General features: G+C 38.1%; 2 long non-coding RNA genes and 2 pseudogenes across 2 annotated transcripts; all 4 read right to left on the bottom strand.

Annotated features, from left to right (window-relative positions):
• Positions 1-8128: 8128 nt before the first annotated feature.
• On the bottom strand, positions 8129-9675 carry LOC116116142 (annotated as a pseudogene).
• A 1995-nt stretch (positions 9676-11670) lies between these two features.
• LOC116116141 lies at positions 11671-14729 on the bottom strand (annotated as a pseudogene).
• Positions 14730-15683: 954 nt separating this feature from the next.
• On the bottom strand, positions 15684-16659 carry LOC116116125. The gene is made up of 4 exons (XR_004125768.1): positions 16578-16659; positions 16397-16468; positions 16203-16266; positions 15684-15751 (listed from the first exon to the last, which is right to left on the bottom strand). It is a non-coding gene; the product is annotated as an uncharacterized LOC116116125 (long non-coding RNA).
• A 442-nt stretch (positions 16660-17101) lies between these two features.
• On the bottom strand, positions 17102-18601 carry LOC116116126. Its single transcript, XR_004125769.1, has 5 exons — positions 18495-18601; positions 17593-17664; positions 17419-17488; positions 17254-17325; positions 17102-17160 (listed from the first exon to the last, which is right to left on the bottom strand). It is a non-coding gene; the product is annotated as an uncharacterized LOC116116126 (long non-coding RNA).
• Between the last annotated feature and the right edge of the window lie 7623 nt (positions 18602-26224).

Genomic DNA, 26224 nt, shown 5'->3' with positions numbered 1-26224 from the left:
GAAAAGTCTCTACTTTTTTGTTGCCAATGTTGCTCTGCCACGTGATATGTGAGGCGAGAAAACGAAAAGTCTCTACTTTTTTGTTGCCAATGATGCTTTGCCATGTGTTTTTTGTAGACTGACCATCTGAAGTGTGACGTCTCTTCACTTTTGAACTCATTTTCAACATTTGAATCCATTTCAAGATAGAGAAATTAAGCGCAGGCGACACTTTGCTCTAAAAAATCCACTTTTCGGCTACTTGTCATTGTAAATCTTTGCATTTTTTGTTTCTTTTCTTTGTTTTTCATTTTCTTTGTGTTTCTATGTGAAAGTCGAGTGTTTTGGAGGTGTTTTTAGAGGTATTTGGGTTTATATTGAGTTTGGGTTTTGATTTTTTGGAGGAAAGTGGTTTTGTGGTTAGGCTGGTTTCTAGAGGTGAAGCATTTTTTGGGTTCGTTGTGAAGGAAAGAACGAAGAATAAAGTTCTTTTCAGGAAGACGAATTTGAGTTTGACTGGTTTGAGCCAAACGACAAGCAAGGTTTAACTCTTCATGACTAGGTAGCATCGAGTTGACTGGAGTTCGTAAAGATCAAAGTCGGGCGGTGATGTTTGGAGGGAACAAATATAAGGATGCACCAACTATGGTAGTAATCCCAGAAGGTGATGAGACAGCTCCATCTAGGGGGTGAGCATTGCCTTTCATGTGGAGAGTATGTTAAGCAGCCGTGCTGCAATGCCGAGCAACGATGATTCTAACGATAAAGATTCTAGTAGCGAATCTAATTGGGAAGATGTTGCAAATGTGCGTTGGGCAAGTGGGGGTGAAGCGCCCTTGACTAATGGTGGTAACAACGATGAGCGGAGCCTTCCTAAAGTTAGGATGCTAAAGGACAACCCGTCGTCCTAGATTAAGCCAATGGAGCTTACAAAGCTTAGATATCTATACAAGATACTTGCTTTTATTGAGATGAGGGTGTCAACTACGCATGAGAGGGTGGATTGGTCTGTGCTAGGTTAGATCAGTATTTACGAGTAGACCCTGCTAGATGGGATATGTTTTCCTATTCCTCAGTTAGTGCATGAAGTATTGAGCCATTATAGTATTGCTGCAAGCCAATTGATGCTAAACGTGAGGTAGTTGCTCATGTCTATCTAGTGTCTATGTGCACGACTCTGCATAGAATTTAGGGCTATGGATCTAATCACAACAAGGAGAAAGGTAAGTACCTCTTTATGCTATGGCACGACCAGAGACACTTGGTGACTAGCTTGAAAGCTTATGACAATAAATGAAAGGACAACTACTTTTTCGTTAAGGGTGACTTGGTCTTTAGGGAAGGTGGAGTCGAAGGCATTCCTTTCTTCTGGCAAATGACAGGTGAAGAGATTTTATTTTAGCTAAGTGTTGGTGTACTGAATCTCATTGTTTCTTTTTTTACGGATTTGAACTATAACAAAGCATTGTTGAGACTCTGCGTCGAGGAGAAAAGTTAAGCAATCCTCACTTTATCGGAAGATGATAGAAATTATTGCCAAGTGTTAGACAAGATGAACCTGCGAAGGAGCCCTTTGTGGAGGCATGTCCCCAAGGTGCAGCAAGGTACCTTGGTTTCATTTGGGAACCTATTGTTGTACATCTTATTGGTCTGGTCAGCAACCTTGTTATTTTTGGTAGATCTGTACATCATCCACTAACCACTGAGGAATTGTACCTTGTAGAAGAGAGGATGTTAAGCGAGTTCAAGGTTCCAACTATTAAAGAGATTAAGGAAAGGCGTTGAACCAAATCGGTGAAGAAGCAGAAGAGGACTGAACTGGGTGGAAGCTCTTCGGCAGCAATTGATGCAAATCCGGGCCGTGTCTCTCCACCTACTTAGAAGATGATGTCGACTACTCCTGTGGTGGTGCCAAATGACAATATCGTGAAGATTTGTCATCCCGTCTGACGCCTCGGTCTACTCCAATACATCTTTTGTCGGGGCTGTTCTAGAATCCTTCCTGCTTCCCGAAGATGAGCACTAGCTTGGGCAGCTTGGTGCAGGCAACTGAGTGGACTATGGCTTGATTCTTTCAGGTATTCGAGTTTGCAATGTCCCATACTGCTTATTTTTTCACTTGTTTAAGATTTGTTTATTTTTTTCCTTGACTACAAGCTCTTTTCGGGGGGTGCCAATCTTCAGAAGTTGGTTACCTCGCAAGAGAGGAGGAACAAAGAATTGGAACGGCACAACAAAGAGCTTGCTGATTCCAACTCCAAGTTGGAAGGCAAGCTTCACGTTGGACAGGAGCGGGAAAAAGAGTCTGAGAAGATCCTATGGAGCTCGCACGCCAACTGTAGAAGGCTCAAGCCGAGTAGGAAACTAAGAGAGCTTCCCTTATTAAAAGGCTGGAGACCATCTCTGTTAAAGCGATCTTGAAGACTCGCTCAGAGTTGATGGACGAATTCAAGGAAGGGAAGCAGGGCGTATGGGAGCTGGATGAGGACATCACATAGTACATAGCTTTCATTGTAGAGTATGGGCTCGTGCCCAAGCCAGATTGTTGTGAAGATGGACTCGTTACTTTTGAAACTCAAGTGGAGGAGTCAGTCGATGTATCAAAGAAGCCGACCAAGGGAATAGTCGCATTGAAGAGTCAATCAATTGGGGACGTCGGATCGAGTAGCTTAACCACTGAAGATGTTTAAGTCAAACTTATTTAGATTTTTGTGAGTGCTGAGTGCACATTTTTTTCTGTAAGTGCCGAGAGCACTAAATAGTATAAAATTCAGCCCTTGGGGATTTTTATGATAGGGGCTTAGCTCCATTTATTTTCTTCTTTTGATATGTGAAAGTTGCTAAGTGTTGTAGATTTTTTATTTTTTGAATGATTTTGTGAAAAGGGATGTCCCTTGTGGCCCTTGGAGCATTTATATAAAAAACACATAACATTTTTCATAACTTAATAATACTTCGATTTATTGAGTAATGAATAACAATCTCAACTAGAGTAAAATTATCTAACAAAACTAGGGGGAGTGGATAGGCCTACCTTATCACCCATTATAAAGAATCACTAGGTGCTATTGGTGGTAAAGCTGAGCCGAGTAGTTTCATAAATGGTAGGCTTTTAAATGGGTGGCATTCCAACTGTTAGTGATGTTCTTTCCCTCTGGTGTTTGCAGTTGATAGGCTCTTTTCCCGACAACCTTGATGATTTTGTAGGGGTCTTCCCATGTGGGGTCGAGTTTGCCAACTCCTAATACTTTTCATCTCTAGAATACTTGGTGTAGGACCTAATCACAGACTTTGTAGACTTTAGCTCGGATATTCTTGTTTTAGTGTTGAGCCATTTTTTGCTAGTACATGGTGTTGCGGATAAATGCTTGATCCCTTAGTTCATCGGTAGTGTCAAGATTGTGGCAGAGTTGCTGCCCGTTGGTGTCTTCATTCATCGACTGGAGCTGAGCTGAATGAATCACATCTTCTGTTGGAATGATAGCTTTCGAACCATAGGCCAAGGAAAAAGGGTTTCTCCTATAGATGATCACGTTGTGGTACGAAAAGGACCATAACACCCAGGGAGCTCATCTGCCCAAGCTCCTTTTGCCTTTTGCTGTCTCTTCTTCAATTTTGGAGAATGGTTTTATTTGAGGACTCAACTTGCCCATTTGCTTGGGGATAGCGTGGCGTGGAAAAGCTTAACTTGATTCTCAACATTTTGCAGAAGTCTTGGAAGCTTGAACTAATAAATTGGGAGCTGTTGTTGGTAACCATTTCTTTTGACAGGTCGAACCAACAGATCATGTTCTTCCACACAAAGCTTTTCACCTTGCGATCCCTAACTTGAGTGAAGGTTTCTGCTTCTATCCACTTGGTAAAGTAGTTGGTGACTGCAAGCATGTACATCCTTTGGCCCAACGCGGTTGGTAGCTTGCCCACAATGTCCACTCCCCATTTCATGAATGGCTAAGGTGTGATGATGGAGCTGAGTCGTTCTAGAGGTAGGTGTGATACTTTGGCGAAACATTGGCAGCTATTGCACTTCTTGGTGTATTTAGCCGAGTTGAAGCACACGGTGGGCCAATAATAGCTAGCTCTCAATGCTTTATTGACAAGGCTTCGTCCTTCAACATGATTGCTACACTTGCCTTCGTGGAGTTCTCGAGCATGCACCTTGCTCCTTTAGGGGTGATACATTTGAGATATAGTCTTGAAAACGATCTCCTGAGTAGGCGGGCTTCATGTATAGTGAACCATGTTATGTTAGCTATGACCCACCGTGCCTCATTTCTTGTTTGCGGGGAGTTCGTCGTTCTCTAGATAATAGAGGATGGGTGTCATCCATGACTCGTCTAGGTCGACTGGAGCAACTTTGGTCGAGCCAAAAGCAATTGTTAATGCTTGTAGGTGTACCAAAGGGATAGTTATTAGGTGCTAAGCCTTTAAGGTCAACCGAGATTTGCAAGGGCGTCCATATGGGAGTTTTCAGTCCTTGAGGCCTGAGTGATTGTGATCTCCAATTGGCTAAGTTTAGATATGAAGTCATCTTGGTATCCTGTGCCTGATAGGAGCCTTGGAGTTGATTCACCACCAACAGTGAGTCAGATTTCACTTCTATCTTTTTTATCCCCATTCTTTTGGCGGGTGAGAGCCCAGTGATCACCACCTCATATTTAGCCTCTTTGTTGGTTGCTTTAAAACCGCACCGTATAACTTGTTGCAAAATATCTCCTTTTGGGGAGATGAGCGACAGTCCTAATCTGCTATCATTGACATTGCTTAAGCCATCCACTAATAGGATCCACTTGGAGGGTGCATGATCTATTAGGCGTAAGAGCGCTCTCCGCCTGAATAGAAATGCTAGGTGCGAAGTCAACAATGAAGTCAACTAGCACTTGAGATTTGGTCACGATGTAAGGTTGGAATGAGATATTGAATTCACTCAGTTCCACTGCCCATTGGATGAGTTGACTCGAGAGATCCGACTTGTGGAGTATCTTTTTCAATGGGTAGGAGGTCAAAACTATGATCGAGTGGCTGCCACTGAAAGTATGGTTGCAGCTTCCGTGCGGCTATGATTAGGGCAAGCGCCAATTTCTCAAGTTGGCTATATTGAGTCTTGGTGTCGAGTAAGGACTTGTTGGTGTAGTAGACTAGCAATTACTTTCCTTTTTCCTCTCGGATCAACATGACAGATATGGTGGATTCAGATACTGCCAAGTATGTGAAAAGTCGTTCCCCTGTTTTTGGCTAAAGAGCAATGGAGGCGATGTTAAATACCATTTCAGTTGAACCAATGCCTCTTCACATGCTTGAGTCCATTGAAATTTCTTTGACTGCTTAAAGGTGACAAAGAAGAGTTGGCATTTCGTTACCGATTTAGAGATGAACTAATTCATGATGGCCATTCTTCCTATGAGACGTTGCATATCTTTTGTGCTAGTTAGGGATGGGATGCCTAGAACTGCCCTGATTTGATCTGGATTGGCCTCGATGTCACGTTGCATCACCATATAACCAAGAAACTTGCTAAATGAGACATTGAAGGAACACTTAGCCATATTTATTTTGGTATTGTATTTCCATAACACTCGAGGTGTTTCTAGGCAATTAAGGACTTCACCAGCATATCATCAATGTATACTTCCATGGAGTCCCCTAGCAGGTTGGAGAACGTTTCGTTCACAAGTCATTGGTATGTGACTCTTACATTCTTTAGGCCAAACGACATCACTTTTTAGCAGTAGATGCCTTGTTTGGTGATGAAGGTGGTATTCTCTTGGTCATCTGGGTGCATCAATATCTAGTTGTAGCCGAAAAAGTCGTCGATGAAGCTTAGTAGCTTATGTCTAGCGGTGGCATCCACTAGCATGTCCATGTGGGGGAGTGGGAAGAAGTCCTTGGGGAAAGCCTTGTTTAGATCGGTAAAGTCGATACAAACTCTCCACTTCCTGTTCTTCTTCTTCTTCACTACCACTACATTCACCAACCAATCGGGATAATTGACTTCTCGAATCGAGCCGTTGCTAAGTAGTTTCTCCATGGCCTCATTGATCACCTTGTTTCTTTCTAAAGCGAACCTTTTTCTCTTCTATCTCATAGGAGGGTAGTCCGGGTTGGAGTTCAGTCAGTGCATAATAGCTTCAAGGTTGATCCCTATCATGTTGGAGTGAGACTAATAGTTCTCTTTTAGAAAATCGACGAGCTATCTTCGGTTATCTAGTGAAAACTGGGCTCCAACTTGCATCTTTTGGTCCAAAAAATCTGGGTGAATTTGGACCTCATTTTGCTCCTCCATAATTGGTTGGTTCGACTATACTTTTCCAACTGGAGGGGTGTAATTGCTACATGGTGCCACGATTTGTCTTGAAGGCATTTTGATGACAGTCTTTGTAGGCCTTCTAATCTCCCTTTATCTCTTTGATGCCCTACTTGGTGGGGAACCTGATAGTCTAGTAGAGAGTGGAAAGAATAGCTCGCATACCATGGATCCACAACCGATCGAGGATCACATTGTGGGTGAAGGGGCATCTAATATCATGAAGATGGTTTGATGGTAACTCCATTATCCGAGGTCAGGAAGAGCTGTCTAGGTTGAATGGGATGTTAAGAGGAAGATGCATGATGTTGGTTAAGATACCAATCTAAAGAATAAAACTAGGTTACCTTATCTTAGAGTGCTTGATTCTCCACGCGGATGTTAGCATTTTGAGCATCCAAAGCCTGACATTTGTTGTTTCTTCCCTCCGCCAGTGCAGTGAGAGCCGCAATTTGTGTCGTGACATCAGACGCTAGAGTCTCTGAGTCGTTGGTCATGATAGTCGAATGGGGAGCAGAAGCAACTTCAACAAGTTGTTTTGAATCGGAAATTGCCAGGGCCCCACGGTGGGCGCCAAATTATAAACGATAAAATTTACAATTAAACTTGAGAAGATAAAATCTTGTAGGTCGAGCCACTGACAATCTTGATGAACTTGCGGAGGGTGCCCCTACAGTCAAGAGGGAGCTTTAGTGACGTAGGGAAGTCGACGTATGTGGAAAGCTTGGGAGTAAGAATATTGGAACTTAGGGTTGATTTTTGAATGTTCATTGAGAGGGTTTGTCTCTGTTTATATAGTGAACCCAAAGGGTTCGATTCCTAATAGGATTGTGAATCCTACTTGGTATGAGAGTTCTCCCCTTGGAAGGAGATTAGATTTCTTGCCTTTATTGGTTCAGACTTTCCTCTTTGGGTGAGATCTAGGATCTTGTTAGAAGAGGAAATTGACTGGGATTCTGATCCTTATTGTGGACTACTGTGGGCGAATGGGCCAGACTCAGTTCAGGTTAACTCGTGGGATGACCCAACTCATAGAACAGATAGTTCACAAGGTATTCTAAGCGTACGTTCAATCGAAATTGGGCCAAGACCTTGGGTTGTTACACATTTATGATGCTACTGGACCTCGTTAAGTCCAATACAATTTTTGGCCCATACAAGTCATTACATAAATATAAGTGCACATAATGAATATGATACAAGATTTTGAAGAAATTAAAGGTCGTTGTGATTATATATTTATATTATATTCCCTGTAATAGATAATGAAATTGGAAATTATTTGCATTAATGACCATGATTCCAATAATTTTAAAAACTTAATAAAGTAATTAAGGGGAAGTGGTGAGTGGAACTTTATAGTAAAGCCATGCATATTTTTAATATTGATTCTTCAAGTTTAATAATTACTTAATGCATTTACCTTTAGTTTTCGATTTTTAATTGAAATAACACTTGATTGGCGATTGGATTCACCGAAAGGCCACTTCCAACAGTTTGAAAAGATTGATATACAACCCTAATTTTTTTAGGTCAAATATAATTTAAATTTATATAATTAGATTAGTTTTAAATTGGATTTACTTAACAAATCCAACAACTGATTGAGATCCAATTCAATCCAACTAAATCATCGAAGCCGATCAAAATTGGATCGGTTTGGATTGGTTGGATTAATTGGATCATATTGGATTTTGAACAACCCTGCTAAAAACTTCTACGAAACAAAAATTATTTAAGCCAAACCTCAGGGATAAAATGGTTATTATCCCATGAATTGTGCTATAATATGAGCTTTCTTAACATGAATTTTAACAAAATTAATTCATTATATGTAAATTCAACTCAAGTATGCAAAATCAAAGAATTCTTACTAAAGTTTAGAGATGTGTTCTCTGAACTGAAAGGATAAAGATCGCGGTCTGATGCGAGGTTGCTTATGCTCTCAGAGTTGACGGAGTAACGATGCTAAGCAGATGTGGTGGAAGTTCCAAGCCACGTTTTATCTGAATAAAAGTTAAGAGGATGAAACTCCACTTGAATTCTGTTTTTAAATAATCTGTTGAAAGTGGCCTTTCGGTGAACGCAAATCAGTGCAGTAGATGCTAGGATATGAGATCACTTCCTGAACAATGGTTTGTGCTTCAAGCATGCTAAGCTCTTCTGACATAGTAGGCCTCAATGCTGCAGATGCATTGGAGCATAAAACAGCTACTTTTATAATTCTTTCAGCCTCTTCCTTGTTAAACTCATACTCCAACTTTGGGTCCACTATCTCCAAGAAGTTTTCTCTCTGTTGCAAATCAAAGGCCTGCAACATCCGAGATAAAAAGAATTAATTGTTGAACTTTTGAATCCAATGCATAGGAATAGACATTCTCAATTATTCAAACTTCATTACCCAGTAAAGAAGGCAAATGCATTCATTTTTTGCTCTACAACTTGCATTGTTCTTCCTACTGACAATTTCTAAAGCAACAATTCCGAAACTGTAAACATCAACTTTTTCTGATAGGTAACCCCATAGTGCATATTCTGGCTCTGGAATCAAATAAGTGTCAGAATATTATACCTTGAGGCAACAAAACATTGCATGTTGTGTGATCTGGTATAATGCTGCAAAATCATTCAACTTAAATGGTTCCAGCAACTCTAGTGCTGATGTGGGTGCCATCATGTTATTTGAGCTTAACTAACCCAAAACCGGGTATCTTAGCATTCAATTCCTTGTCTAGTAGCACATTTGTAGCTTTGGTATCTCTGGGAAATATCTTCAGAGTCAATTCATCAAGGAGAAATGCTAGACCTCTGACTATGCCAATATACATTTTCTGTCTTGTAGTCCAGTCCAATTTCAAGGAAATTTCTTGACCTAATGATAATATTCAATATCCAGTCAAGAAAAGTAAAATTGAAAGCAGTTTTTATATGCACATGCTGATAAAAAACTAAAGAAGCAAATGTCAGGATGTTACCAAAAAGTGCATGTGCAAGGCAGTTATTCTCCATGGACTACCAACAACAGTTGATTTCCCTCAACACAGCAGCCAAAAAGCTTTACTAGATTTGGGTGCTGCAAACCAGATATCATGCCTATCTCATTCACAAACTCGCGATTTCCTTGACCTGATTTAGAAGAAAGCCGCCTTACAGGAATAATAGTACCATCAGACGGGAGCCTCTCTGATTGGCAAGGGCCTCTTTTTTGTTTTTATATCACCCAGGGTGTCAAGTGCACTTGAACTAATCCCTTATGCCTTAGAACTGTCGACTGAATTAGAGTCATAGTGAACACCCTTATTAGTATTTGGGAGACTCAAACTCAAGAGCTTATGAAACTTTTTTTTTGCGCTTTTACTATCAGACCACTCAGTGATGGTTGCAATACCCATTTTCTCTACGATTTTTTGCAGATTAACCACTGCATGCCTCTATAAAACTACTATTAGTTATTGGCGCCAATCATTATTTTAATTGAAAATTGAGAAATTAAAAAAAAAAAAAAAAAAGTAATAATTAAGTTTATTGTATTTAACCAACTTAACTTGAAAAGACGATAAAGCCATTGAGCATGTGAAGTGCCATTGCTGGACAACACTCAATTAATCAATTATCAATAGAAAACCTGTCCACTTTTAAACAAAACTATTAAATGGTGGCTATGGATCTTGCTGAAAACTAAAACTGATTAACTTTGTCAGGATGCAGCCGAAGTTGAGCCTGAGCACATGTTAGAGGCCAAATGTAACCCCCATAAATCTAATGTGGTTGTGTTTTGATTTGGTTGTTATTGAAAAGCTATTTTAGTGTGTTATGTATGATATTCATATATAAATGATTTGACTTGTGAATTGTTGCTTGTGAGAAGAAAATTCTTGAGAGTATTATATATGCATTGTTGTTCATATCTTGTATAATTTTGTTTTGTCTAACTTGAAGTGTGAAATGGGGATAGTATGGGATATGCATTTTTGAGTTGATTTGTTATTTTGGAAGTGTAGAGAAATTCAATCACTTGAGTTATGAAGCTGATGTTTGGTGTTTTGTATGATTTTTGTGGTTGGATTTAGTAAGGGATGAATTTTCTAAGGTGGTAGTTTGAGCAAAGTTGACTTGTTGCCTGGAATGGGTGAAAAAGCGGGTGAACTGCAAGTTTTAAGAGTTGTTTTGGGGGTGTGAATGAAAATTATAAATCTATTGGGACTGCACAGATTCGTGATAGAAAAGATAGCGCAAAACTTGAGGGTGTAAACAATGTATGCCAGGCGCCCAACTTAAACCCCGATTTAGTCGTCTGGAGTGAAGAAAAAGAAGGAAAAAGGAGAGGAAAAAGAGAAAGAAAAGAAGAAAGGAAGAAAGAAAAGGGAGGAAAAAGCGTATATCAGCTGGAATTTTGTCGGGAAGGTGATTTTTTACGCCTATTTTTTGTGGGCAAGCTTAAAATTGGGTAATTTCTCTTCTCCACCTCTTTATGCTCCTATCTTAGTGCTTAAGGCTAGTTTCTTCAAAATTGGCTCAATTAGGAGAAGGAGAATCGATTGTTTTGAGGGCTTTCATCATTTGGGGCGAGTTTCACGTATAGTGAGTGGAAAAATCTAAAACCTGAACTCTTATTTTTAAATAAATTTATTTCAAATATTTATTAAGCATAATTATTGTCTTATTTTGCTTAATCTTTTGATTTCTCTATGGAAATGAGCTTTAATACAAGTTGTTCATTGAATTGTGTTGATTGACATAAGAAAAATGAAATCGTGATGTTGTTGGGCAAACAATTGCATGAAAAAATTGCACCTCTGTGTTTATATGAGATATTTTGGTTTATTGTGTATGTTTTCCAAAGGAGATAAGACGTGTTTTATGATAAGATATTATGAGCATGTGTAAAAGGATAATATAATGAGAAAAGTTTATGTTTATGAGAAAGATGTTCTGAGAATAAGTATCAGAAAAGTTCATGCTTTTTGTCATGCATTATTCTCATGTATTGATTATAAAATATATAGAGAACTTGATACAAATGTTTCTAGTTTACAAAATCTCAAAGGACATAAATTTTGTATGCCTTTTTATCATGCTTTAATTCAGAAATAGGGTTTCACAGTTTCCCTACATGGCACGTCTTAGTCACCCGAGTCTTATGGGAGTATTAGGATCCTATGGGATAGGGAGGGTTGGGTTTGGTCATGTCACCAAACGCAAAATAAAAGTAACAAAACAAAGTAGAAGAAACCACTGTTTCATCAAAATGAACATCTTTCAGGTTGAAGCAAGTTATCAAAAATATGCTTGAGGGGAGAATAAGTACTGATAGAATTTATCCACATGTGGCTTATAAAACATTCCATTTTCTTAACTATCTAAGCACACATAGTACAATATATCTCTTAAAACAAGCGAAGAAAAACCTTCAGTTCTGGAATTTGATAGCATGAGTAATATATGGTTGGCCTTAAACAGTTCAGAATTGCAGTTGAAATATGACTACGGCAATGCTTAAAAAGAACAAATTCAGTGAAACTATCTCTACATATCTAAATTATTTTTTGCTTATTGAACTCAAGAGCTATGATACTAAACCGAAGATCATGTGGTCTCCGAATTGGCAGGATAAAGATCGTGTTCTGATGTAAGGTTCCTTATGCTCTCAGAATTGACTGAGTAGAGATCATGAGCAGTTTTGGTGGAAGAACCAAGCCCTATTTTATCTGAAAAACAGTTTGAGGATTGACCTCCACTTGAATTCTGCTCCTGCATCATCTGTTGAAAATGGCCTTTGAGTGATTTCAATCTCAAGTCATCGCCATAGATGCTAGGATCTGAGATCACTTCCTGAACAATGGTTTGTGCTTCAAGCATACTAACTACTTCTGACATAGTAGGCCTTAATTCTGGAGATGCATTGGAGCATAAAAGAGCTACTTTTATCATCCTTTCAGCCTCTTCCTTGTCAAATTCATGCTCCAGCTTTGGATCCACTATCTCCAACAAATTCTCTTTTTCTTGCAAATCAAAAGCCTGCAACATCTGAGTATTGGTTAAACTTTTGAACCCAGTGCATAGGAATAGACATTCTACTGAAACGTAATTACCCAATCAAGAAGGCAAACACGTTCATTTTTGGCTCTATAACTTGCGTTGTTCTTCCCACTGACAATTTCCAAAGCAACAACTCCAAAACTATACACGTCAGAATTTTATGTTAGGTGACCCTATAGTGCATATTCTGGAGCCATGTAACCTCTGGAATTAAATGAAATGTCAGAATATTATACCCTTAAGCAACAAAACATACACGTGTGGTTAGAAATCATTCAACTTACATGGTTCCGGCAACTTAGTGCTAATGTGCGTCTTATCATCTTCTTTGAGCTTAGCTAATCACAAATCGGATATCTTAGCCTTCAATTCCTTGTCTAGTAGCACATTTGTAGCTTTGATCTCTGTGAACTATCTTCAGAAATGATTCTTCATGGAGAAAGGCTAGGCCTCGGCTATGCCAATCATATTTTCTGTCTGTGGCCAGTCCAATTTCAAGGTAATCTCTGGACCTATTAATATTCCATATCAATCAACAGAGTTTGTAAAATTGAAAACATTCGTACATGCAAATGCTATTAAAATATAGAAGAATCAAATGCCAGGAAGTTACCAAAAAGTGCATTTGCAAGGCAATTATTCTCCATGTACTCATAAACCAACAATAATTGATTTCCCTCAACACAACATCCAAAAAGCTTACAAGATTTGGGTGGTGCAAACCAGAAATCATCCCTATCTCAGTCACAAACTCTCGATTTCCTTGACTTGAATTAGAAGAAAGCTGCTTCACGGCAATAAAAAATACCATCTGAAAGTTGACCCTGCATCAAAAGATTCATAATATAACTGTCAATGTCTATGAAGTTGATAAGAGTTGCATATGAAACCCAGACAATGTTTCAACATACACAATCAGAATACCTTATATACAGACCCAAAACCACCTTCTCCAATCTTGTTTGCATGCCCAAAATTGTTAGTGGCAGCTTTAGTTGTCTGTAAGTGAAGGTACCTGTTTGCAGATCTAGCCCTTTCAGATCTGACCGTACCAATCAGAAGGGAGGTTATCTTGGAGTCAAGTATGAATGATTTGAGAACTGAGCAACCAAAAAGAAAAAAAAAAAGTCTACTGGTTGAATCAAGCAAAAACTTTAGCTTATACCTCGTTCTCTTGTGTTTTATGTCCAGAATTGCGTTTCCAACAGAAGAATCCCGCGACACAAAAGAATAAGAAATAACATTGAAGTGACCACTCCAACACAATAGGTAAATTATTTGTTTTTGCAGGTTCTGAGATAAGTAAAACCATACCAAGAAGAAGGCATAACAATTAGAAAAATGGAATATAAATTGATACCATCAAAATCTGACACTATAACACAGTTGTTTCTCACCGTCACAATTAGTGAAACCTGAAAATAACACCAAAAAGTTCTGCTTATCAGCATAACATAATTAAGGTGGGGTACTGAAGGAGAAGATACTTATTAAATTTATATAAACTGAAGTTTACAATCCATGTCCATGTCAACTAGAACCTATATATAAGAGTGTTGCGACTTGAGTACGATAGTAGTCAGAGCAGTTTTATTTTGATGCCTTATTGCATTATACTGCCTTTGCTGAGCAGAATCAGCTTTGCAATGTGACAAAAGGAGTAATATAGGATCATAATTTTCCAGTAAGAACATTTTTGGCTCGCAAATAGCAGAGCAATTATGTTCCCTGATGATGTTCCAACACAATATCGCTTAAGTTTTTACCTTAGGTTCTTAGATATTTACCCAACAGTAATGAAGTCATTGAAAAGGATGATTCAAAATGATATGAGAGGACCATAAGAGATTAGGATGCAGCTGATTTGAAGGCAAGACTAATAACAGATTACACACTTACCAGGACATACAGAAATAGCAGATATGAGAGGACCATAATATCCTCTCTGGGGACACAGTAGTCCCTTCCCAGCCCAATACAAGCGGATCTCCAGGTTATTATTTTCTGTCACAGTGGCGTTAAATGGTATTATGATTTCTTTACCAGTTCCGTTGGCTGCCTCCTTTATATAAAATCTTTCTTCGCTAAACTTTCCTGAAATGTAATTTTCAAATCAATGGTTGCTATAAAAACAATAACAGTGGTCTCTTCTCATAACGTAATAAAATATACCTGAATATAATATCAAATATGCGTCTTCCAACTTTATGAAAGGGTACTTCACATCCCTGAAGAATATCTCCGCAAAGTGAAGGTTCACAGTATAATTTCCCTTTTCCTACAATATGCATAATAGGTGAGAAAGAGAGGAGTAACGTGCCGTGAAGTACAATTTTGGGAACTTCATTGAGGACGTAGAGTCAGTTGATAAAGTATATGCATCATCATACTTTTGCTTATCGTCCATGAAGTCTCCTGTGCTGATGAATCCCCATTTGGTTCACGATTATAATTCAGTACAGCCCCTTTTCCAGTGTGAGGAAATTTATCACCTTCATACCAGGTATTGTTGATAATTACATCTTCTCCTCCACAATTATATGGAGTGATCGATAATCTGTCACAACAAATAAATTGATTTAAAAGAGTTTCAACAAATTGCAGAATTTTAATTCCAGAAAATATACTCACGATTTCGGCAGTTGGGTCTAATGGGGCACCATTTCTACCGAACAAGAGAACCAAATCAGTGTAATTAAAACTTTTCTCAATTGAAAAGACTATAACTGGATATCTCAAGAAGTTTGATATGGGGTAACCTTAAAGAGAAGAAGAGAAGCCTTACGTGGTGTCTCCGAGAGAAGCTCCGATACGTGTTAATTTACGTTTACAAGGTTAAAGAAGACATTAGTGAAAGATTATAATATTAGGAACTATACCAATACTATGATTAAAAGTTCTTTCACCTGTCGTCTGGACAAGTACTACTTAATGGTGCAAATCTGTTATAAGGAAAAATCGCTGCAACCAATGGACAAAAAGAAAACATATATACACTTTAAGATATAGGTACCACAATGTGACCTTGAGAGAAAATCATGAAGTAATGTTTTCAGTAACATAATGTGAACAGACTAATACAGCTGAATAATATTTTTTTTGGATTGAGGAGAGTGTACCCTTTGGACAAAACCAATTTTTGTATGAAATTTGAAAATCAAACAATAGAAAATTGATGGAAAGATTACAAGAATAGGAACTTAATATAATTCTGTGTTCTGAGAATGAATCTGGATATTTCCAGTGAGCTTGTTGCCATCAGGAAGCTAATAAGAAAACCACATGATTTAATTTAGAATGATATAGCACAAATTCCATTTTAAAATTTGAAAAAAAAAAAAAAAAAAACATAATTGCTTACGTGAAATCTGCGCTTGGAGCTGGAATGTTGCCATTAATTTCTCCCCCAACTTGTTAAAGGACAGATCTCTGTATACAATTGAGGAAAATGAATAGCTGTGAAGAAACACTAGCAAAATTTAGCACCTGCAGAAGGCCTCACGTTGTTGCTCCCTTATAATTATATATCAAGCTCTTCTATATGCATCTAAAGCCAACAATTTATAGGTTCCCTTATAGCAGATATATTAAAACAAAAGCAACACTATTGCCCTGGGTATAGATAGAGAATTCAATGCGAATTTGCCCTTTTTCGAATGGGGAAATCCCCTGATTCTGAAGTTATGTGGAAAATATTGGACCTACTGTTGAAGGTTTCACAGACGGTTCTCCCCGTGTAACATTCATATATTTTTTTGGTCTTTTTCTGTTCATCTAAGTTCTTTAGATTTGATGATAAAGTTAACATACAAAGCACAAGAGACAAAATATAGTAAGAATGGCTATATTGGATCAGGTAGAAATTGTAGAGTTTAGCTACATTGTGTTGTCAGTTCCAAATGCCCGTCAGGATAGAGCCAGACATATTCAAGTTTCTCAAAACCCTGAAAACAATGTTTATGTTAAGTCAACGTACAACTCTAACATATGAACATATTCATATGTCTATTATCAGATGTCATGAATCTTGGCTTAAAAAAAATAAATCAACATTATCATTAGCACTAGGCATACAAGTTATCCATGTTGTTGATGTTGCTCAGATTTGGAAATTTGAAGTCTGGTCCAGGCATATCAGAGATCCTCCTGTGTAAAGAAGACACAATGATTGTGGTGGAATACTCCAGTCCCAAATTAATTGAGAGAAAAAATCCTTAAATACCAATAAGCAAAAAGGTCAGAAATTTCTACGCACAGATCCTTCAGATTTCCTAGATTGAAAACCGCAGCTGGAATTGGTCCTTTTAGTCACTTGAATACATCCCCTTCAATAATGCAGCAAAACAAAAGAGTGAGAGCATAAAAAAGCTATAAATCAGGATGCTCTATACTCATTTCGAATTCAAATTTGTCATAGATAAAAGATCTTACAGCCTTTCGAGATCAGTCCATTCCCAATAAATTCTGGTACAGTGCCATTAAAGCTATTATCACTCACTCTACTGCACAAAACAAAGTGAAAGATTGTCGTGAGTTAAAATTTGAACTCTCCAGACTGGTGGAGAAACTATATGAGTACTTACAATCTTTCAAGACCTTCATCTTTGCAAGTGCTGAAGCAAGCTTCCAACAAACTGATTGGAAGAAAGCACCCTGGAATTGTGAAATCATGGCACCAAAGCATCCTGAGTATAAATTATATTTTAAAAATCTATGAAATTAGACCTAATATAATTTCAATCTTAAGGATTAAATTAAAATTTCATACAGTTCAGTTAAGTTGCAAATTTCCAAGCTCCTCAGGGATAGTTCCGGACAACTGGTTGGCCTCCAGGCTCCTAAATTTCATTTTCACAAATAGCAAAATAAGAAAAACAGAACAAGGGATAACTAGAGATACAGTACATTCGCTTTCAACTACAGAAGCGTACAAGTAAGTGAGATTAGCAAAGTTCCCCCATTCCCGTGGAATTTCCCCCGTTAAGCGATTGGCAGTAAGTGAGCTGCAGACAAGTTTTCGTTAATCATATAAAACAACTGAACGTGAAATTAATTTTAGTAATTAAACCGGACCAAAATAATTTGAATATGCTTACATGGTATTCAATTGCTGCAATGAAGCCATTCTTTTGGAAGAGTCCCATTGAAACAGTTCGGGTGAGATCACTGTTATGTACAATATAATTAATATATCTAAAATTGAGTTTAAGAAGACAAAGTAAGCATGATTTTTTCAGAAGTATGAACCAAATATTATCAATTGTTTCTACATAGTTTGGAGAAATGTAAGGTCGGCAAATTCAGGTGGAAGCATGCCTGGAAGACTCAGACTCTTGAGAAAACTGCAGTTCAAGTTATGAAAAAACAATCAATCTCTTTTTAGATTAGAAAATGGATATGGTTAAAGGCTCGTTTTGAAGAGTTTAGTGGAATCCAATTATTTCATGTATCTTGTGTGTTTGTTACCTTCCTCGAACCTTGAGGAGGGAATTTTAAAATCCCAAACATAAAGGACGCATTCACTGCTGGAAAATTTTATAGGACTAAAATTAACTAGACAAACCTGAGGGACAAAATTGTTATTATTCAAAAAGGAAAAATATTTGTTAAAGACATAGACCTTTTGATTTGATTTAATATAAAAATCCTTATGAGATTTTTGAATAATAAAAAAAAATTATGTTAGTAAACTGTTAATAAGCAATCAAAATTTATTTGTTTAGAATTAGTAACATTGCTAAATTATGCTTTTACCGTTTATTTTAACATTAAAACTTAATAGCAGATGATTTCTATAATTTCTAAAACTTCAAGAGAATTTTTATTTTATTCATCATACCTAGAGAAAATAATGTCATTAACCCAAATAACAATTTCTAAGAAAAAGTATATATGTCCGTTACTTGTCTTAACAAATAAGTTATAAGCACAAAATATTAAATGACAAAAAAGAAGAGGTCGATTTTATATGAAAGATAAAGCAAGGGTATTTAGCGTATCATTTCAAACATGGATTAAAACAAAAATTTGTTTTCTATTACTGGTCTTTAAAATGGTCATTTCCACTTTCAGGGAAAAAAAGTTATTATTAAAACTAAAATCAATTAATAAAATTCATCAATATGAATACATTTCGAAGGTAGATAGAGAAGAAGAAGAAGAAGGCACTTACATGTGTGTGATGTGCGAGAAACCTTGAGTGTCTCTGTGGCTACAAACTAATAGTGTTATTCTGCTCATCTGGTTTGCCAATGTCGTCAATCAAGAGCCTGTAATCGGCAAGGGTCCTCCTCTGTAAAATCCTTCTGCAATTTGGCCCCATTTTCTCTACAATTTTTCGAAGAACATCCGCTGCATGCATGTGTTTATGATTTATAAAACGATTAGCGTTGATCTTATTTTAATAGAAAATGAGAAATAAAATAAAAACAAACACACAGAGTTTGGTGGATTTTGAAAAATCAAACCATCTCAATATTTTTATATATCTAAAAATTTTACTATCTTCCCTTGTCATATTAACACAACTTCACGATTTAACAATATCAAAATGATAATTGAATTGATTATACTTGAAAGACGATATATATACCTTTCAATCACCTTAACTCAAATCTTTATTAGTTTATCATATATATATACTGCATCGTTAATTTCTCTTCTCAAGCATATAATATTTATTCACATAACGTAGATGTTCATAAATCAACATAATATAGCTCAGGTGAAATAAATAAATAATAAGTCTTGGCTATTTCCATAGAAATATCTCCCGACAATCTAGGCATAATTATCCTGTCTCCCCGTCGTCTTAGTTACAGATCGATTGGTTAAAGACTATCATTGACTAACCAGAAAAATGCTAACACTTAAACACCACTAGTTGGTACAACGGTAACAAGTACAACCTATCAATCGTATCATCAATCAACTAATTCACAATAAATGCATTCCTAGTAGAGATGACATAACGCTACTACAACTTGATTGCAATCAGTACCGAAGCAATTTAAAGTCATAATCAAACTTCAATAATCCACAACCGACATTCAATTATGCGAAAAGTTATATACAATAAACGTTCTCAATGGACATTATCAATTCAACACATCGAGATCAGAATAATATTAAAGTATCGCAAACAAACGAAACGAAACAAATAAATTGAATACAAGAAACTTAACAAATATCCAACATTCGGGCTCATCCAACTAGTCGAGAGCTGATGAGGAGATCAGTGGAGGCAATCTCGATCTCGCCTCACCTACGACAACCGAAAACTCAGCCGCTCATGGTGGTGTGACGGAGGTGAAACAGTGGAAACAGAGCTGACATGGCGAAGAGGAGGTAACCGACAGCGATATGATGCGAAGAAGGGCCGAAAACGAACGACAGCCCGGAATACGAACAGCCGCGGTTCGCCGGAAAACGTTAATTTTCGGCGGGTCTCGAAAACAGTGGCGAAATGGGATCCGAAGGTACCATGGAAAGCTCTAGTGATGGGGAGTTCAGATCAGGTCCTAGGGAGGTGAGAAGTCGCGGAAATGAGCAGGATCTGGGCTGAAAGATGAAGAGTCGCGGGGCTAAATCGCGGATTCAGCGGTTTTCGCGGCGGTGAAGCTAGGGAAGTGTAGATCCGGCTTGGGGAATGAGATCTACCCTTGGGGAGCGAACGTCGCGGAAATGGCCAAAACTGGCCGGGAAGACGAAGAGTCGCCGTGGTGGAAGATGAAACCCGCGGCTGCTTCCGTGATTCGCGTGGTGGTCGGGACGATGGGATGATGGTGACCGGGCACGAGGAAGCCGAAACGTCGCGGAAATGAAGATGGAGGGTCGCCGGAGTTGATCGGAGAAGGTGAAGAATTTGGTGGCCGGCAGCCCCGTTTCTGCAAACTTGAACTGGAGTTTTATACAAAATTTGGCAAATTTCCATTTGGTCCTGCATGATTGAAACATAACAGAATCAGCCCTTAAAACATGACATTTACCCCCAAAACAGCATAAATGAGACAAAATCACCCTTAATCCATAAACCACAACCTAATATCAACTCATATACTTTCCAAAATCATTCCAAACACGTAAATTCATAAGAAAAAAATTAGGAAGCGATTTTCGTGAATAAATTCAAAATTCTTTAATTATCTCAATATACTTCAATTTAACACACATGGGGTATTTTTATCACCAAAATAGAGTCACTTTCATGACTCTAACACACTCCCCAACTTACTCTTTGCTCGTCCTCGAGTAAAGTTAAAAGAACTCTTTCAACATTCTCACAAAACCATAACAACATATTCATCAACAACCAAGACATTCATCAAAAGGTAAAGTGAAGAATTTAAACATAACAAGTAAATAACACAATCCTAAATAAAGAACTAAAGTTTCTGTCAAGATTTGCCTATCTCCATTCAAGCTTCTAAACACACATTTCATATTCATATCACAATGTTAAAATGTCATGCAAAACTCCCCAACTTATGTACAGCAACATAATGCTATTTTCCACACAAGATTTTGACATATAATTTCTTTTTCATTCACACTTTTTTTTTTTTTTTTTTTTTTTTTTTCTTGTTTAACTTCTTAAGCTTTCTAGAAGGTCCGTGTAACGGGCTTTAGGTCAATGACTCCAAACCAGATGGCTATAGGGCACTAAGTAGAATACTCCTCGAACTTACCCACCGAACCAACTAGGCTACAAGTCAAGACTTTATTTCTTTATTTCTTATAAAGCTCATGATTTAATAATGATTTATTAAGCTTTCTAGAGGACCATGTAACGAGCTTTAGGCCAACCGCTCCCAAGTAGATAGCTTTAGGGGATTAGGTGTAGAACACCCCTCGGGCGTACTCACTCGAGTCAACTAGGCTATAAATCAAAACCAAATCATCAAGCAACATTTAAGCACTTTTAACACATGTAAGATAATAAATGAAAATTTGCTATATGGCAGTAAAGTATGTGGAGACTTGCATAAACACTAAAACACATGACATTTACACAAAACGGTGTCTAACCACAATTATGGACAAACCTAGCACAAACAAGAACCAATAGTTCAATGTTTAAAACCAGTTGCAACAAACAATTTTCAAAAACCTCACAAAACCTTTCAACTAGCACCTCAATTGCTTCTAAAATGGTGATTATGCATGAATTCATGAAAAATTTTAAAAATAACTCACTTTAGTTCACTTTAACCACTTTTGGACTTACAGAGTACGATTCAACTATTTTCAACAAAACACAAACATCATCATGCCACAAAATTAAGCACTCTGTTCAACACACAATCTCCACAAAAGCATCATCAACAATACTTCACAAAAAATATACAAATCTCCACAAAAGCATCATCAACAACACTTCCCAAAAATATGATCAACAACTACTCCACAAAATAAAAATCAATCAACACCCCAACTTAAAATGTCATTGTCCTCAATGACCCACAAATACAAACATCCTCCCCAACTTAGCATCAAATGATCTCAAATGGCAATATGATTAAAAACATTAAAATCGTCCAACATATTTGAGAAACAAGAAATCTAACATAACAGCATAAGGTGGAGAGATCAACTGAGGAACAATGATGGGGTTGTCACCAACGGAGTTCGTGGAGCATGTGAAAGCGAAGCCTTGGAATAGTTAATGAGTTTCCAAACATGGCAATTCCTGCAAAGACAAAAACAACAAAAACATAAAGCAATAACAACAAATTTAAAAAGGTGGGTTACCTCCCCAAGCGCTAAGTTTAAGTCTTCAGCCAGACTAAATGCGAACATCAAGTTCAAGGTGGTTGAAACGTTGGCGGTGCCTACAATGCCCTCGCCATTCAGCAACAGTAGGGTATCACGAGGTCCCAAGAAGGTATATTTGAATTTAATACGCCATTTCCATGTGCACAAGTCTTTTAAGAACTTGGCATAGGCAGGTATGAGCTTAATGGCATCAAGAAGTGGAATACCAACAGCCCTTGTCTAAATAACTCAACCATTTCCTCATCCTAGTGTTTTCTTAAAGTTTGTTGCATGATTCGACTCTAGAGATTGAGGACAAGGTTCTATCGGTGTGTCAAAGCAGGGGATAGTTGTCTCCCCAACTTCCGTTTTCATGTCTCGACACACCTAACTCTATGGTTGGTTCTCTTTCATGTTCTCGGCTTGGTTCCTCAAAGCTCCTTTCTTCCAAACTCAGCATATAATTCCCTCTCAAGCCTAGCTAGTTCATGACACCCCATGGTGAGGTGCACCATTGGGATATCTACAACTTGACTCGGCAAATGGCATTCTCTCTCTATAAACCGCTTCAGTATTTGACCAATTTGGGTCTCTAGCTACTAATAGATTGGGAATGGAATGTAATATCTGATAATGCTGCTCTAAGTCATTGAACCTAGCATTCATGTCATCTTTCTGTTCTTGCATGGTTTGGAGCATTTGAGCCATCATTGATTCCAGTGGACTGGGCTCGTGAGTGGGCTGTTGGACGGGAGGTGGGATCCTAGGTTGGGCGGTTGGTTGGACCGAATACATGTCCCAATAATTGCCCTGTTGATTGGAAGAACTATATGGAATATTATGGGAGACATTCTGAGATTGTTCCTGCTTCCATGCCAAATAGGATGGTTATGCCACTCACTATCAAATGTGGTTTGAATACGGATATTCCGTCTCTGAAAACTTGTGCATCTTGCACTTGCTCCTCAAAAGTGAAGGGAGCTGGTCCTCAAATGCGTACTCAACAGCTAAAAGGTTGAAGCATAGAAAAGACATCCTGACTTGTCTACCGGGAGGTGGTTGCCTAGAAGCTTGCCCATGTATAGATATGAACGTGTCAAATTGATAGGCTAAAGACTCCAACTTGGAGTCTATATCGTCCAAAGGAGAAACCTCATAAATGCCACCATTCTAGGCGGCTGCCCTATCATAGGAATCCTAGAAGCAAGATGGTTGTGCATGGGATACAGATTATCATCCATCCTACGTGCTTTCTATTTTCAAATCCAAGGGTACTAAAATTGGTTGATACGATATCTACCAAGCATTCATCAACAAGTGTACCCAAGGTTCCACCAACAACCACAACACAAAATTCAAAGAAAAAGAACTAAAAGCAAATCCTAAAAGTGAATTCAAAAGGCACACATAAAGAAAAAAAAATGGATATGATATCACCCTAAAAAAAAAATCGACACAATAAACAAACTAAAACTAACAGTCAAACAAAAAGAAATTATTACTAAATCAAAACAATCCTATGAATAAAAAAAATATGCAAAACTAATACAAACATGCAAACTAAATGAACACGAAACATGCAAACATCACACAAAAGATTAACAAGAACTAAAGCTAAAAAGATTAAAAAAATATCACAATCGGGTCACGCTTAAACTTTGATGCACATGACACAACGCAACGTTCCCCAATTGCGATCTTCCTGCAAAATAAAAACAAACACGAATGAAACTGTCCTAATGAAAATTAAAACATAAAAAAAAATGACTAAAAGTATTTACAAACCCAAACACACAAAGTCAAAAGCACGTTGCTCCCCGGCAACGGCGCCAAAATTTTGTTAGACCGGTCGTCACGGTCACAAAATTAAACCTAAGTACCGTAGTTAGCGGTAAGCAGGATCGAATCCACAGGGAGCAAGACTAATGACCTAATGTACTTTGAGTTAACGAAAGAGAAATTGGCGGAATGATTGATTAAACTAAGGAAACTAATTACTTGCAGGAAATTAAAAAGCATTAATAAATTGCTAACTAAAAACTCAATATTAAAAGCGTTGTCGCTACGGGTTCGGTTTGACTCAAGACCAACTCTCAAATTCCTCTCCGCTCTTCAATTTCCTAATCCTACAAGGCTAGGCAAATCCATAGAAATATCCCGGCAATCTAGGCATAATCTATCCTGTCTCCCCGTCGTCTTAGTTACAGACGATGGTTAAAGACATATCATTGACTAACCGAAAAATGCTAAACCCTTAAACACCACTAGTTGGTACAACGTTAACAAGTACAACCTATCAACCTGTATCATCCATAAATAATACACAATAAATGCATTCCTAGTAGAGATGACATTAAACGCTACTACAACTTGATTGCAATCAGTACCGAAGCAATTTAAGTCATAATCAACATTCATAATCTCAAACCGACATTCAATTATGCGAAAAGTTATATATCAATAAACGTTCTCAATGGACATTCAATTCAAACAATCGAGCTCAGATAATAGTAAAGTATCGAAATCAATCATGAAACGAAAACAAATATAATCCGAAGCACAATACTACCAAATGTCCTATAATCGGGCTCATCCAACTAGTCGAGAGCTGATGAGGAGAGTCGTGGAGTCAATCCCGATCTCGCCTATGCCATAACAGACAACCGGGAGCTTAGCCACTCATGGTGGTGATGACGGAGGCTGAAACGGTGGAAACGGAGCTGACCATGGCAGAGAGGAGGTAACCGATAGCGATATGATGCGAAGAAGGGGCGGAAACGACCAACAGACAGCCCGGAATACGAACAGCCGCGGTTCACCGGAAAACGTTAATTTTCCAGTGGGTCTCTGAAAAATGGTGGCAGAAATGGGATCCAAAGGTACCGATGGAAAGCTCTGGTGATGTGGAGTTCAGATCAGGTCCTGGGGAGGTGAGAAGTCGCCGGAAATGAGCAGGATCTGGCCTGGAAAATGAAGAGTCGCGGCGGCTAAATCACGGATTTCGGCGGTTTTCGCGGCGGCTGAAGCTAGGGAAGTGTAGATCCGGCTGTGGGGAAGGTGGATCGACCCTTGGGGAGCCGAATCGTCACCGGAAAACGGCCAAAACTGGCCGGGAAGACGAAGAGTCGCGGTGGTGGAAGATGAAACACCGCGGCTGCTTCCGTGATTCGCGGTGGTGGTCCGGGACGATGGGATGATTCTAACTTCTTAAACTTCATCAGAAAACTCCTATTTGGAGTCATGTGAAAGGTACATCCAGATTCTAAAATCCACTCAGAGTTAGATTCTCTATCAGAAGCTATTAAGACATCAGAACTTTCATATCCATCAGAGGCTATATCTACACTGCCATTAGCTTTTTTTCTCCTAACCTTTTCTTTCTATTTGGACAATCTTTCTTAAAATGCCTTTCCTTATGACAGTGGAAGCACTTCCTCACAAACTTGGATTTGGACTTAGATCTACCCCTAAAATGACCTTTCTTAAACACCTTCTTCTTCTCAGGCCTACCTTTGATATTAAGCCCTTCTCCATCTAGCTTACCCTCCTTTTTGAATTTAGTGTCCTTAGCAATAATGGCTCTTACTACTTCATCTAGATTGAGAGTTTGTCTACCATATTTAAGGGTTTCAACAAAATTTGAAACATTTTGGGTAGTGAATTAATGAGTTTCACAGCTTGATCCTCATCTTCAACTTTAACACTAAGACCTTCTAAATCCTGTACTAACTTCATGAAGTCATTCATATTTTCTCCTAATGGTTTGTTTTCATCCATTTTAAAACCAAAAAATTTCTATTTTAAAACTAGCCTATTAGGAGAAGACTTAGACAGGTATAGAGAATCTAGTTTCTCCCAAACCCCTGCTAGTGTGGTCATTTTCTTAACCTCTCTTAGGACTTTATCCCTGAGACCTAGAATTAGAGTACTATGAGTTGTATCTAACAAATCCTTTTTCTTATTCTCAGATAGATACTTTGGTACGCTATCCCCACCCTCCAAAGTAGCAAACAATCTATCTTTAACTAAGATAGCCCTCATCTTCTTCTTCCATAACCCGTAATCATTATCCCCTGTGAATTTTTCTACCTCAAACTTAGACATATCTAGGTTCCTAAACCTCACAATTACTAAGAGTGTGAAAGCCCC

Source organism: Pistacia vera, unplaced genomic scaffold, assembly GCF_008641045.1.
Source record: "Pistacia vera cultivar Batoury unplaced genomic scaffold, PisVer_v2 Contig761, whole genome shotgun sequence".
NCBI lineage: Eukaryota > Viridiplantae > Streptophyta > Magnoliopsida > Sapindales > Anacardiaceae > Pistacia > Pistacia vera.
The sequence above is the reverse complement of the archived record's forward strand: the minus strand, read 5'-3'. Positions and strand labels throughout refer to the sequence as shown.